This window comes from Coregonus clupeaformis, unplaced genomic scaffold, assembly GCF_020615455.1.
Source record: "Coregonus clupeaformis isolate EN_2021a unplaced genomic scaffold, ASM2061545v1 scaf0300, whole genome shotgun sequence".
Taxonomy (NCBI): Eukaryota; Metazoa; Chordata; class Actinopteri; order Salmoniformes; family Salmonidae; genus Coregonus; species Coregonus clupeaformis.
The window spans coordinates 163,841-176,925 of NW_025533755.1; positions in this window are offsets into that span (position 1 = coordinate 163,841).

The following is a 13,085-nucleotide window of genomic DNA, read 5'->3' on the forward strand; positions in this document are numbered from 1 at the left end:
GTACGAACTAAAAAAAAGTTAGGAATGTTTGTACATGTGGCTATAAAATTGAGCTCTTGGCGAAAAAGGGACAGTCTTTGTCTCTTTGGAAAAAGGCTCGGCTTTGTTTTTTTTAATAAAGTCTAAATTCTTAAATTCACAGGCTCTGATGTCTTGAGAGATATTTTTGAGTTAATTATCTAGTCAAATGTTTCTACAACATAATTGGCGACCACTGAAGGGACTTGATAGGGATCAGTGACGGTATGTATTTGCAGTTGTGAAACGGCTTCGGGCGGGACTATACAAACAAAAGCGGCGCTTTAAAAAGGTAAGAAGTTCTTACTAAAATAGTATAACGTTTGTGTGGTCCGATCCGGGCTCGGCAACATCTAAAGAAATACCAAGTAGGTCTCTCCAAATTTAAGAACCAGAAAGTTAGACACTAGGAGCTTTTGAATTTAAGAATACATGTCGCTGTTGTTTGTCTGAACCGTCTGTTCAATTGATTTGATTCATTTGATTCAGTTGATTCAGTTGATTCATCTTGCTGATTGCTTTGTCTGGGTCATTTCGAGACGGGTGGTTGTACGGCTGGTTGAGCGATCAGACAATAACATGTTAAGTCCTGCAGATACCGCTTTAGACGTTAATCGTCTTGAGGACTGCATAGGTAGAGGCAGAAATCCTGGGTAATACCGCTTTTTTTTTCTGTGTTGAGGAAGTGTAACAGAGAAATTACGGGCAGAATTGACAGGTCGCTTAGGAAAGTAGTATAAATAGAAATCTTGTGGATACCGCTTTGGAGAGCTATAATTAGCATTCCATTGGACTGAACAGACAAGTGACTACTTACGGATACCGCTCTGATGAGAAATTCTTTGTTGGAGGTCTGCACAGGTAGGTAGGGAATCATCCTGTGTGTGGTGATGCCAAAATTAGGTAGGGTATATCAGGTAAAAAAGTTAGGTCATCCTGAGTAGGTGAACGGGTTAAATAGCTACAAGGGCTTCCAAATTTTGATAAAGTGTTATATAGAGTAGGTCTGCTCATCTCGTATGGTGAATGGGTTGCTTGTGCGGCATGTGAGTCATTCAACTGTCTGATTCATTTGGGCACAAGTGGCTGCTCATCTGTGTGGTGAGAATATAATATTAAATCCTGGAAGTAGATAGCCTTTCTGTAAGGGAAAGGGAAATCTATTTGAGGTTGTTTGAAGCTTCTGTCTGATGGAGAAAGGGTGTGCCCAATCACTTAGGAAAGAGAAGAATAAATGGTGCGTGGATATTCATTGACCAACTGAGTATAGAAGATTCACGTTACCAGGAGGGGTAGAATAAATCCTGTTGGAGGAACAGGTCACGTTTATTGGTGTGGTCATATGACGTCTATGCATTGTATTTTGATACATCTGTTAGGGTATGTTTCGGACGATATATTTAGAAACTTTAGAGGTAATGCAGTATTATGATAAATTGACTACGTAAAATAATAAAATTATAGGTGTTGACTTGTTCAAAAACGTAGGCGGATGTGGAAATGGGAGAGAGTACATAGGACATGTGGTAGAATTAACATAATAATAAACGATCTATTATTTCAGAAGCAGATATATAATTCATTTGGTTAGGTTGTTAGATCTGTTTTCAAATCAATGAATGTGGGGTTTGACTTGTTGACTGCTAAGTTGATTACGTTGAGCGTGTGAGAACTGTGTCCTTCAGAACTATTTTCTGATAAAGTGTGGTATGTTCCAGATACTAATACTACTGACTATTATCATTGGAATAAAAGAGGATTAACTTGTCATTTCGATAAAGCATGGATTCTGCATCGCTGAACAGAGTCTAGGTTTTCTAAGTATAGTTTAGCTATTGTTGGGATGTGAATAGATTTTACTAATGCCATGAATTAGTTTCCGGTAAAAAGAGAGTTATACTTGTTTGACTGTATTGAGCTGAAATAGTTATTTAAAGAAAGTTTGAATAGTTGAATGGAAAACATCTATTTGACAAAATTCTAATTGTTATTACTTTATTCTATGGTTTGCGTCACCAGTGGTGTATGCGAATATTTGGTGAATTGTAGAATGATAATGTATTTTCATTACGTGAACTAGGGGATGCAAGGAGCTTTGGTTATTATGCTGAGTGAATAAGCACCCATTTATAGTGGGTTCTAGATTTGTTGACTAAACAAACGTATATTTTAAACAAAAGTAATGCAATAGGCTACAATTATAACATTATCAGAAAAGGGCACTATACGCTCATCTGTGGTCCGCTGTAGCTCAGTTGGTAGAGCACGGTGCTTACAACGCCAGGGTTGGGTGTTCGATTCCCAAGGGGGGCTAGTATAAGTATAGAAAGGTATGAGCTCACGAATGGAGAGTCGTTTGGAAAAAGAGCATCTGCTAAAATGTTTAATGTATGGAGAGGAGAGTACGTGGTAGTCATTGAATAAGGTTTTGCTAGATTAAACAAATGGCAATAGTGGGATATGTCTATAGATACATTGGATTGTGATAAATTGATTATTTAAATATATGATGGTGAACTACAGCAAGTGTTTGGTGTTACTTGTAGCTTACTTAGCAAGGATAGTAATTCATTCTGTAATGGCGGGGTGATGGTTTAATTGTGTGGCACTGGTGGAGCGCCGGGTAACGGTACTTTTATGGTGAAAGTTGTCAATGTGTGCAGAGGGTCCCTGGTTCGAATCCAGTGAGGGACAGAAAGCAAATCTTTTACATTGATGTTATTGATGTGAATTACTGGTTTCGTTGATAACATTATAGGGAAGATGTCCTACCAATCTATGTTGGATAGGATAACATAGTAATTGAAATAGCATATTGGTGAATTGGATGTTTTATTGATTTATATTTAGGAGAATGAGAATATGTTATTAGGTAGTATTGCTTTGTGGAGACGATTAACTAATGAAGAACATGTCTCGATAGTTGAATAAGGAACGATATTTGATAATTGATCATTTTATTATAACATTATATAGTTTGTTTAAACAGCAGTGAGTTATGATGATGTTTTATTACTTCAGATAACGATAAATTGTTTATAGTACGTTGAACCTTGGGAGGTAGTTGTTGCTGTTGACTTGATGGATTAAGTAGACATTTTATATGGGTTTTGGATTATGAAACAATAAGTTTATATTTGGGGAAAAAAAGAAAACATCGATGCAACAGTTTGCGACGTTTAAATTACTAAAAAGGGTTTATAGGTTTATAGTGGAAGGTGGAGTTAACTTAATAAAATGGGTTATTATATAGTATCTTCTAAATGGGAGTTTTCTTTTAAGAATTGATGAGAGTCTCCTATAATATTAGGTTAAAGGTAAAGTAGGACACGACGTATCAAACAATTTTAAAATCGATGCTGGGGTTAATGATTGTTGATGAGATAGGACTGGGGATATATGTATGATGTTTTGTGTGTAATTGCTATCTTTGGATTGATGATTATATGTTAACGACATGTATACTTTCTCTTCCAGGAACATGGGGATTTCTTTATTGGGAGGTTAGAAAAGTATGTAGGCTAGGGGTGGAACTAGTTAGTAAAATTAAGTATTTTTATTTTTAGGTTGTCATAGGGAGCTACAAAAATAAATAAGGCCTGGCCATTTTTGTTTGGTTATTGTTTTACTATATGGTGTTCAAATAACCACAAACAAACTACTTAGTATGAAATGGTTAGTTGTATAGGATTTTATTTCTATTTGTTTTGTTTTTTTGACAGGATGGAAGTGAAATATCTTAAAGGGGCATACACATATAATTTGGGTTTTATTTACTGAGGGATAAGTAAATATGTCGTGATTTATTTTGAAAAGAGCTGTAATAAGGAATTACAACAGTTATGAAAAGTTTTGATGGTTGTTAGAAGTAGTATACTATAGGATGAAACAATTCATTGAATGATTTCAATGACCTCTGAAAATCTGTCCTGGCTTTATAGTGTGACCTGATCACCTGCACTATGAATTCTAGAGGCATGCTGGAATTAAGGGGTTAGATAAAAATAAGGATAATTGTGAAGAAGTTTACAAATTGGAAAAATCCTATATATAAATGAGTCTAAACAGGACAAGGATGTAGTGAGAGAGTTAGTCCTGAATGAGAAGTATTCCTTGAATAGTGTTATGGAATACAGTTAAGTAAAGATATGCTCAAGGGTTGTCATTTTTAAGGTTAGTTTTATTATTTTAGGTTTGATAAGGCAATATTGTTTTGTTTTGTTTTTTGTACACATGAATCACGATGTGATGTATGTGTCCAAGGGGGAAATATGCGGGTGTATTAAGGATGTGAGCAGTAGTAATAATGTGTTATGGGTTAGGTTAATCATTTTTGTTTTTGTGATAGGTTAAATCATTTTTGTTTTTGTGATAGGTTAAATCATTTTTGTTTTTGTGTGATAGGAGGCATGGTGTAGAGGTGGTCTGTCTATAGAGATAAGTGGACTACAACAAGCTGGAAGCAGGTGTGCTTCATAATCTCAAGGCTTCTCTTGACGGATGAGAGGACATGAGTAGCATACTGTGTCTCACCTAACCTAACAATGTTCTTAAGATTTTCTTTTCATGGGTGAAGATAACTATGTCCAACTGAGTAGGATAATCTGAGTATTTTCTGTGCCCTGGAGACTATGTGATGACAAAAGACTACAGAAGAAAGAGCTGGAAAGACCCTATGTGGAAGGGGCTTGTACCAGGTGTTGTTGGCTGCCTTAATGATGGTAAAACTGGTGGAGAGCAGATACTGAGATTAATGTTTTCCACTATAGGAGTGTTCCAACCTCAGCCATTGGGTAGTATTGTTGTTTTTTTTGTGTGTGTCTGTGCTTGTGTCTTTGCAGCAGTAACTCTGAGCTTCCCTATGGGAAGGCTGATAGAAGGACACTTTTCACAGACCGATGTCGATAGATTGAGAGGGACTTTGGCTGATCCGGAGATCCTAGTGATGGGGAAGGTTAACAATAGAAGTGACCTACATATTGTTGTCCAGGTTATACCAACGATGGTACTGATAGAGGGGAGTATTGGGTATCATCTTAACCATTGTACCAGAGTGGGGGAATTGATGATTGAGAGATTCCAGATCTCCAAGATGCACCAGATATCCTTATCATTGATTTCTATGTATTTGACTAGTTACCTGAGAATAAGGGGAATGGAGTACTGATAATAATAAAGAGCAGAAGGAAAAGACACAGAAGGGATCACTATTAAAATACAAGGGTTAAAATATTATTGGTGTGTGAGAAACCAGCACAAAGAGTATGGGGAAGTCACATTTGGGGGTGTGACCTTAAGATAATGAAAAGAAAGAGACAGGTGAATCATAGACATAAGGAGAACAGTCCAAGATTTAGATAAACAATTTGATGTAGTATTGGTGTTAGATTTCCAGGGAAGTGTTATTAGAGAAGTATAGAAGGGCAAGTGTTAGAATAGGAACAAGGAAAGGGAAATACTTAGATTAATGTCAAATAGAGTATGAGAAAATATGAGAATAGTTACAATAAAACAATTGGGTTATATAATTTGGGAAGAATTCAAGGGAGAATGAAACATAATGATTTGTCATGTAGATGATGTTACTAGGATGTTTTGGATTGAAATTAACTCAACTGAACTGTTATGCCATCTGTCCTTTCCTGAGGTTACAACGGATGGTGTCAGTAATGCATTGCAGAGATCAATTGGCTCAGAACAGTGTAAACCTCAATAAAAACCAAAAATCCTCTACTTGGCTGAAGAGGAAGCAACAAAGGAGCGTTGAGAGATGTTCCTGTCCGATCCACTTCTGCATCAAATCAAAGCAATATACTGGGGTTGTTGCACATGGACAAAACCGGGATGATGGTGGAGTGTGGTGGTTCCAGGTGTGACATTGGAATTGGGACATTGTTATGGGTAATCCAAGATGAATTATGATGAACTATGAAGAATAATGAAGAAGCCTGGAAGATTGAGTGCTGCGGTAGAGGAGGGAGTGTTTGGAGGTAGTATGTTGATTAAGGAGGTATTATACACTACTAAATTTATAGTAATTTGGACAATGCATTAGGGTTACTGATCCGAGTGTAATTCTTGTTATGAGGAAGTTAATGCTAGAATTATTATAATATAAATATAAGCATTCAGCCAGTATCGATATGTGCCAAGGTGAGAGTTTTAACTTTGAATGATGGAACAAAGGTGACTAATTAAAAATTGTCATTTTAAAGTGTTTTGGGTAATTCTTTTGATATGATTATAAATTATAAGTGGACTGACTGATCTGAATAACTTTATAATATTAATGCTTAGTGATGTTGACATGGCTAATTACTTGATTAGAATATGGATATTGATTATTTTGATTGTTATAATACTTGTGATATGAGTGATTAATCTTTGTATTGATGGGACAATATTATAATGTCCCAAAGGGGGATATGTGGTGTTATTTGTGTATCACGAAGGTAAATGTAGGGAAAGGTCAAAGGTCAAATAATAATATTAGTAATAAGCATGGATATGTTGTAAAATTGAAAAATCATATGCCTTGGAGTGTTTATGGATTGAGAGCCAGTTGAATTCAGAGCAGAGATAATTATGTGTTTTTCATGAAAACTCCTGCAGCTGGTTTAGGGAGTGTCAATGGCGTGATGGCTGTGGAGATAGAAGTAACAATGGAACTAGTGTTTGCATTTCTTTCAGCATGACCTTATATGATTACTTGGCCACATGCACATAATCTCAGTGCTGGAAAGAGTGATGAATGATAAATGTTTTATAATGTGTTATGAAATGATAATGGTGAAACAGAATGAACATGTTTGATATTTTATAATTCAGATATATGTTTAAATAATGAATATATACATTAAGTATATGATGTAGTTATTTTACAGGGGTTTTTAAACTGAGGCCATGGGAGTTTAGACATCTGGTTTGCATTTACTAGTTTTTTAAGAAGGGGCTTTTGAGAAGGGGCCTAGGCACGCAGCCAATAGAATGGAAATCGAATGAGAGGTGGTATAACTAAAAAAGTTAGGAATGTTTGTACAGCGTGGTATAAATTGAGCTCTAGTAGCAAAAAAAAAAGGGACAGTCTTTGTCTCTTTGGAAAAAGGCGGCTTTGTTTTTTTAATAAAGTCTAAATTCTTAAATTCACAGGCTCTGGGAGTTGTCTTGAGAGATATTTTGAGTTAATTATCTAGTCAAATGTTTCTACAACAAGATACACAGTGACACAGAGATACAAAGTGACACAGAGATACACAGGGATACAGAGATACACAGTGACACAGAGATACACAGTGACACAGATATACACAGTGACACAGAGATACACAGTGATACAGAGATACACAGTGACACAGAGATACACAGTGATACAGAAATACACAGATATAAAGAGATACACAGTGATACAGAGATACACAGTGACACAGAGATACACAGTGATACAGAGATACACAGTGACACAGAGATACACAGTGATACAGAGATACACAGCGACACAGATACACAGTGATACAGAGATACACAGTGACACAGAGATACACAGTGATACAGAGATACACAGTGACACAGAGATACACAGTGATACAGAGATACACAGTGACACAGATACACAGATACACAGTGACACAGATACACAGTGACACAGAGATACACAGTGACACAGAGATACACAGTGACATAGAGATACACAGTGACACAGAGATACAGAGATACACAGAGATACAGCGATACACAGTGATATAGAGATACACAGTGACACAGAGATACACAGTGATACAGAGGTACACAGAGATACACAGTGATACAGAGATACACAGTGACACAGAGATACACAGTGATACACAGTGATACAGAGATACACAGTGATACAGAGATACACAGGGATACAGAGATACACAGGGATACAGAGATGCACAGGGATACAGAGATGCACAGAGATACAGAGATGCACAGTGACACAGAGATACAGTGACACAGAGATACACAGTGACACAGAGATACACAGTGATACAGAGATTCACAGCGACACAGATACACAGTGATACAGAGATACACAGTGACACAGAGATACACAGTGATACAGAGATACACAGTGACACAGAGATACACAGTGATACAGAGATACACAGTGACACAGATACACAGATACACAGTGACACAGATACACAGTGACACAGAGATACACAGTGACACAGAGATACACAGTGACACAGAGATACAGAGATACACAGAGATACAGCGATACACAGTGATATAGAGATACACAGTGACACAGAGATACACAGTGATACAGAGGTACACAGAGATACACAGTGATACAGGAATACACAGTGACACAGAGATACACAGTGATACAGAGATACACAGGGATACAGAGATACACAGGGATACAGAGATGCACAGAGATACAGAGATGCACAGAGATACAGAGATACACAGAGATACAGAGATACACAGTGACACAGAGATACACAGTGACACAGAGATACACAGTGACACAGAGATACACAGTGATACAGAGATACACAGCGACACAGATACACAGTGATACAGAGATACACAGTGATACAGAGATACACAGAGATACAGAGATACACAGAGATACACAGTGATACACAGGGATACAGAGATACACAGTGACACAGAGATACACAGTGATACAGAGATACACAGAGATACAGAGATACACAGTGATACAGAGATACACAGTGATACAGAGATACACAGTGACACAGAGATACACAGTGATACAGAGATACACAGGGATACAGAGATACACAGAGATATAGAGATACACAGTGACACAGATACACAGATACACAGTGACACAGATACACAGTGACACAGAGATACACAGTGACACAGAGATACACAGTGACACAGAGATACAGAGATACACAGAGATACAGCGATACACAGTGATATAGAGATACACAGAGATACACAGTTATACAGAGGTACACAGAGATACACAGTGATACAGAGATACACAGTGACACAGAGATACACAGTGATACACAGTGGTACAGAGATACACAGGGATACAGAGATACACAGGGATACAGAGATGCACAGAGATACAGAGATGCACAGAGATACAGAGATACACAGTGACACAGAGATACACAGTGACACAGAGATACACAGTGATACAGAGATACACAGTGACACAGAGATACACAGTGATACAGAGATACACAGCGACACAGATACACAGTGATACAGAGATACACAGTGACACAGAGATACACAGTGATACAGAGATACACAGTGACACAGAGATACACAGTGATACAGAGATACACAGTGACACAGATACACAGGTACACAGTGACACAGATACACAGTGACCAGAGATACACAGTGACACAGAGATGCACAGTGACACAGAGATACAGAGATACACAGAGATACAGCGATACACAGTGATATAGAGATACACAGTGACACAGAGATACACAGTGATACAGAGGTACACAGAGATACACAGTGACACAGAGATACACAGTGATACACAGTGATACAGAGATACACAGTGATACAGATATACACAGTGACACAGAGATACAGAGATACACAGAGATACAGCGATACACAGTGATATAGAGATACACAGTGACACAGAGATACACAGTGATACAGAGGTACACAGAGATACACAGTGATACAGAGGTACACAGAGATACACAGTGATACAGAGATACACAGTGACACAGAGATACACAGAGATACACAGTGACACAGAGATACACAGTGATACACAGTGACACAGAGATACACAGTGACACAGAGATACACAGTGACACAGAGATACACAGTGACACAGAGATACACAGCGACACAGATACACAGTGATACAGAGATACACAGTGATACAGAGATACACAGAGATACAGAGATACACAGTGATACACAGGGATACAGAGATACACAGTGACACAGAGATACACAGTGATACAGAGATACACAGAGATACAGAGATACACAGAGATACAGAGATACACAGTGATACAGAGATACACAGTGATACAGAGATACACAGAGATACACAGTGATACACAGGGATACAGAGATACACAGTGACACAGAGATACACAGTGATACAGAGATACACAGAGATACAGAGATACACAGAGATACAGAGATACACAGTGATACAGAGATACACAGTGACACAGAGATACACAGGGATACAGAGATACACAGAGATACAGAGATGCACAGAGATATAGAGATACACATGGATACAGAGATACACAGTGACACAGAGATACACAGGGATACAGAGATACACAGTGATACAGAGATACACAGAGATACAGAGATACACAGTGATACACAGGGATACAGAGATACACAGTGACACAGAGATACACAGTGATACAGAGATACACAGTGATACAGAGATACACAGAGATACACAGTGATACACAGGGATACAGAGAAACACAGTGACACAGAGATACACAGTGATACAGAGATACACAGAGATACAGAGATACACAGTGATACAGAGATACACAGTGACACAGAGATACACAGGGATACAGAGATACACAGAGATACAGAGATGCACAGAGATATAGAGATACACAGTGATACAGAGATACACAGTGACACAGAGATACACAGTGACACAGAGATACACAGGGATACAGAGATACACAGAGATACAGAGATACACAGGGATACAGAGATGCACAGAGATACAGAGATGCACAGAGATATAGAGATACACAGTGATACAGAGATACACAGTGACACAGAGATACACAGTGACACAGAGATACACAGTGATACAGAGATACACAGAGATACAGAGATACAGAGTAATAGCATAGCCGTCAGAGGTAGGTCTGTTTGTTATGATACGATTATATTACTCTTAGAAAAAAGGGTTCCAAAAGGGTTCTTCGGCTGTCCCCATAGGAGAACCCTTTTTGGTTCCAGGTAGAACTATTTTTGGTTCCAGGTAGAACTATTTTGGGTTCCATGTAGAACCCTCTGTGTAAAGGGTTCTACATCGATCTCAAAAGGGTTCTACCTGGAACCAAAAGGGTTCTATCTAGAACCAAAAAGGGTTCTTCAAAGGGTTATCCTATGGGGACAGCCGAAGAACCCTTTTAAGTTCTAGATAGCACCTTTTTTTCTAAGAGTGTAGACTACATTTATGTATCCACTTTACAAAGAGAACATGTCTGTTAAAGACTCATGGCTTTGACAGCAACAATGCATAAAAACATTTTAACACACACACGCACGCACACACACACACACACACACACACACACACACACACACACTCTTTAATGAGGAACTATGATTGAACTATCAGATTCAATTCCTTATTAGATACATGAGTGATGACAATGACGAAAACAACTGCAAGCCACCACAACACAAAGATGCCTGGGAACCAAGATGCATAGCTTGATTTGTATAGTTAACGTACATGAAGGAACAGAAAGACATCATTATTCTCATGATTGGTGGAGACAAGAGTGTTTTGTTGTGGACAGTTGCATCACATTGCTGGCCTCAGGCCTGCGGTTATATTGGTTGTTTTTGGACCCCAAATTATAATCTCTAAAAAACTCAATTTTGTATAAATCTGCTTTAAACAAGAGGCTAGTGTCATCACTAACAGATCTCCTATTACTGTCAATGTGTGAAGATTATTGTGTTTTCCTGAGATGTTGGAGTGTGCTCACCACAGGAAGTCTGTTAGATCCGCAGAAACATTGTCTCTCTCTTGCACAACTGCTCCGAGAGCGTCTTCACATCAACTGTCGGTCTCAGTCCCCAAAAGCACACTATTCCCTTTATAGTGACCACAGGGATCTAGTTGAAAGTAGTGCACTATATAGGGAATAGGGTGCTATTTGGGATGAATCGTCTGTCTCAGCTAAACGAATCTGAAGTTCTGGAAAAACACAGGATGAGGTCAGTCAGAAAAAAATGATGAAGTCCTGTTTCAGAGTTCTATCATTTATTTAAGAATAGAAGGGAAATCCCAGAAATCACACACACATACACACACACACACACACACACACACACACACTCACACACGTCACTCACACACGCACAAACGTCACTCACATGCACACACACACACACACACACATCACTCACACACACACGTCTCTCACACACACATGTCACTCACACACACACAAACGTCACTCACACACACACACACGTCACTCACACACACACATCACTCACACATCACTCACTCACACACACACACACACATGTCACTCACTCACACACACACACACTTGTCACTCACTCACTCACACACACATCACTCACACACACACACACACACACGTACACACACGTCACTCACATGCACACACACGCACACACACACACACACGTCACTCACACACACACACACACACACTTGTCACTTACTCACTTACTCACTCACTCACTCACTCACACACACACACACGTCACTCACACACACACACACACACGTACACACATGTCACTCACATGCACACACACGCACACACACACACACTTGTCACTCACACACACACGCACACACACATACATGTCACTCACACACGCACACACACACACACATCACTCACACACACACACACACACACATCACTCACATGTCACACACACACACACATCACTCACACAGGCACACACATGTCACTCACATGTCACTCACACACATATGTCACTCACACACTCAAACACACACATGTCACTCACACACGCAAACACACACATACACACACACTCTCACACACACACACACACACACACACACACACACACACACACACACACACACACACACACACACACACACACTTGTCACTCACACACGCACACACACACCACACGCACACACATATACATGTCATTCACACACGCACACACACACACACGTCACTCACACACTCACACAAACACACACATATCATTCACATACGCACACACACACATACACACATGTCACTCACACGTCACTCACACACACACACACATACACACACACACACACACACACATGTCACTCACACGTCACTCACACA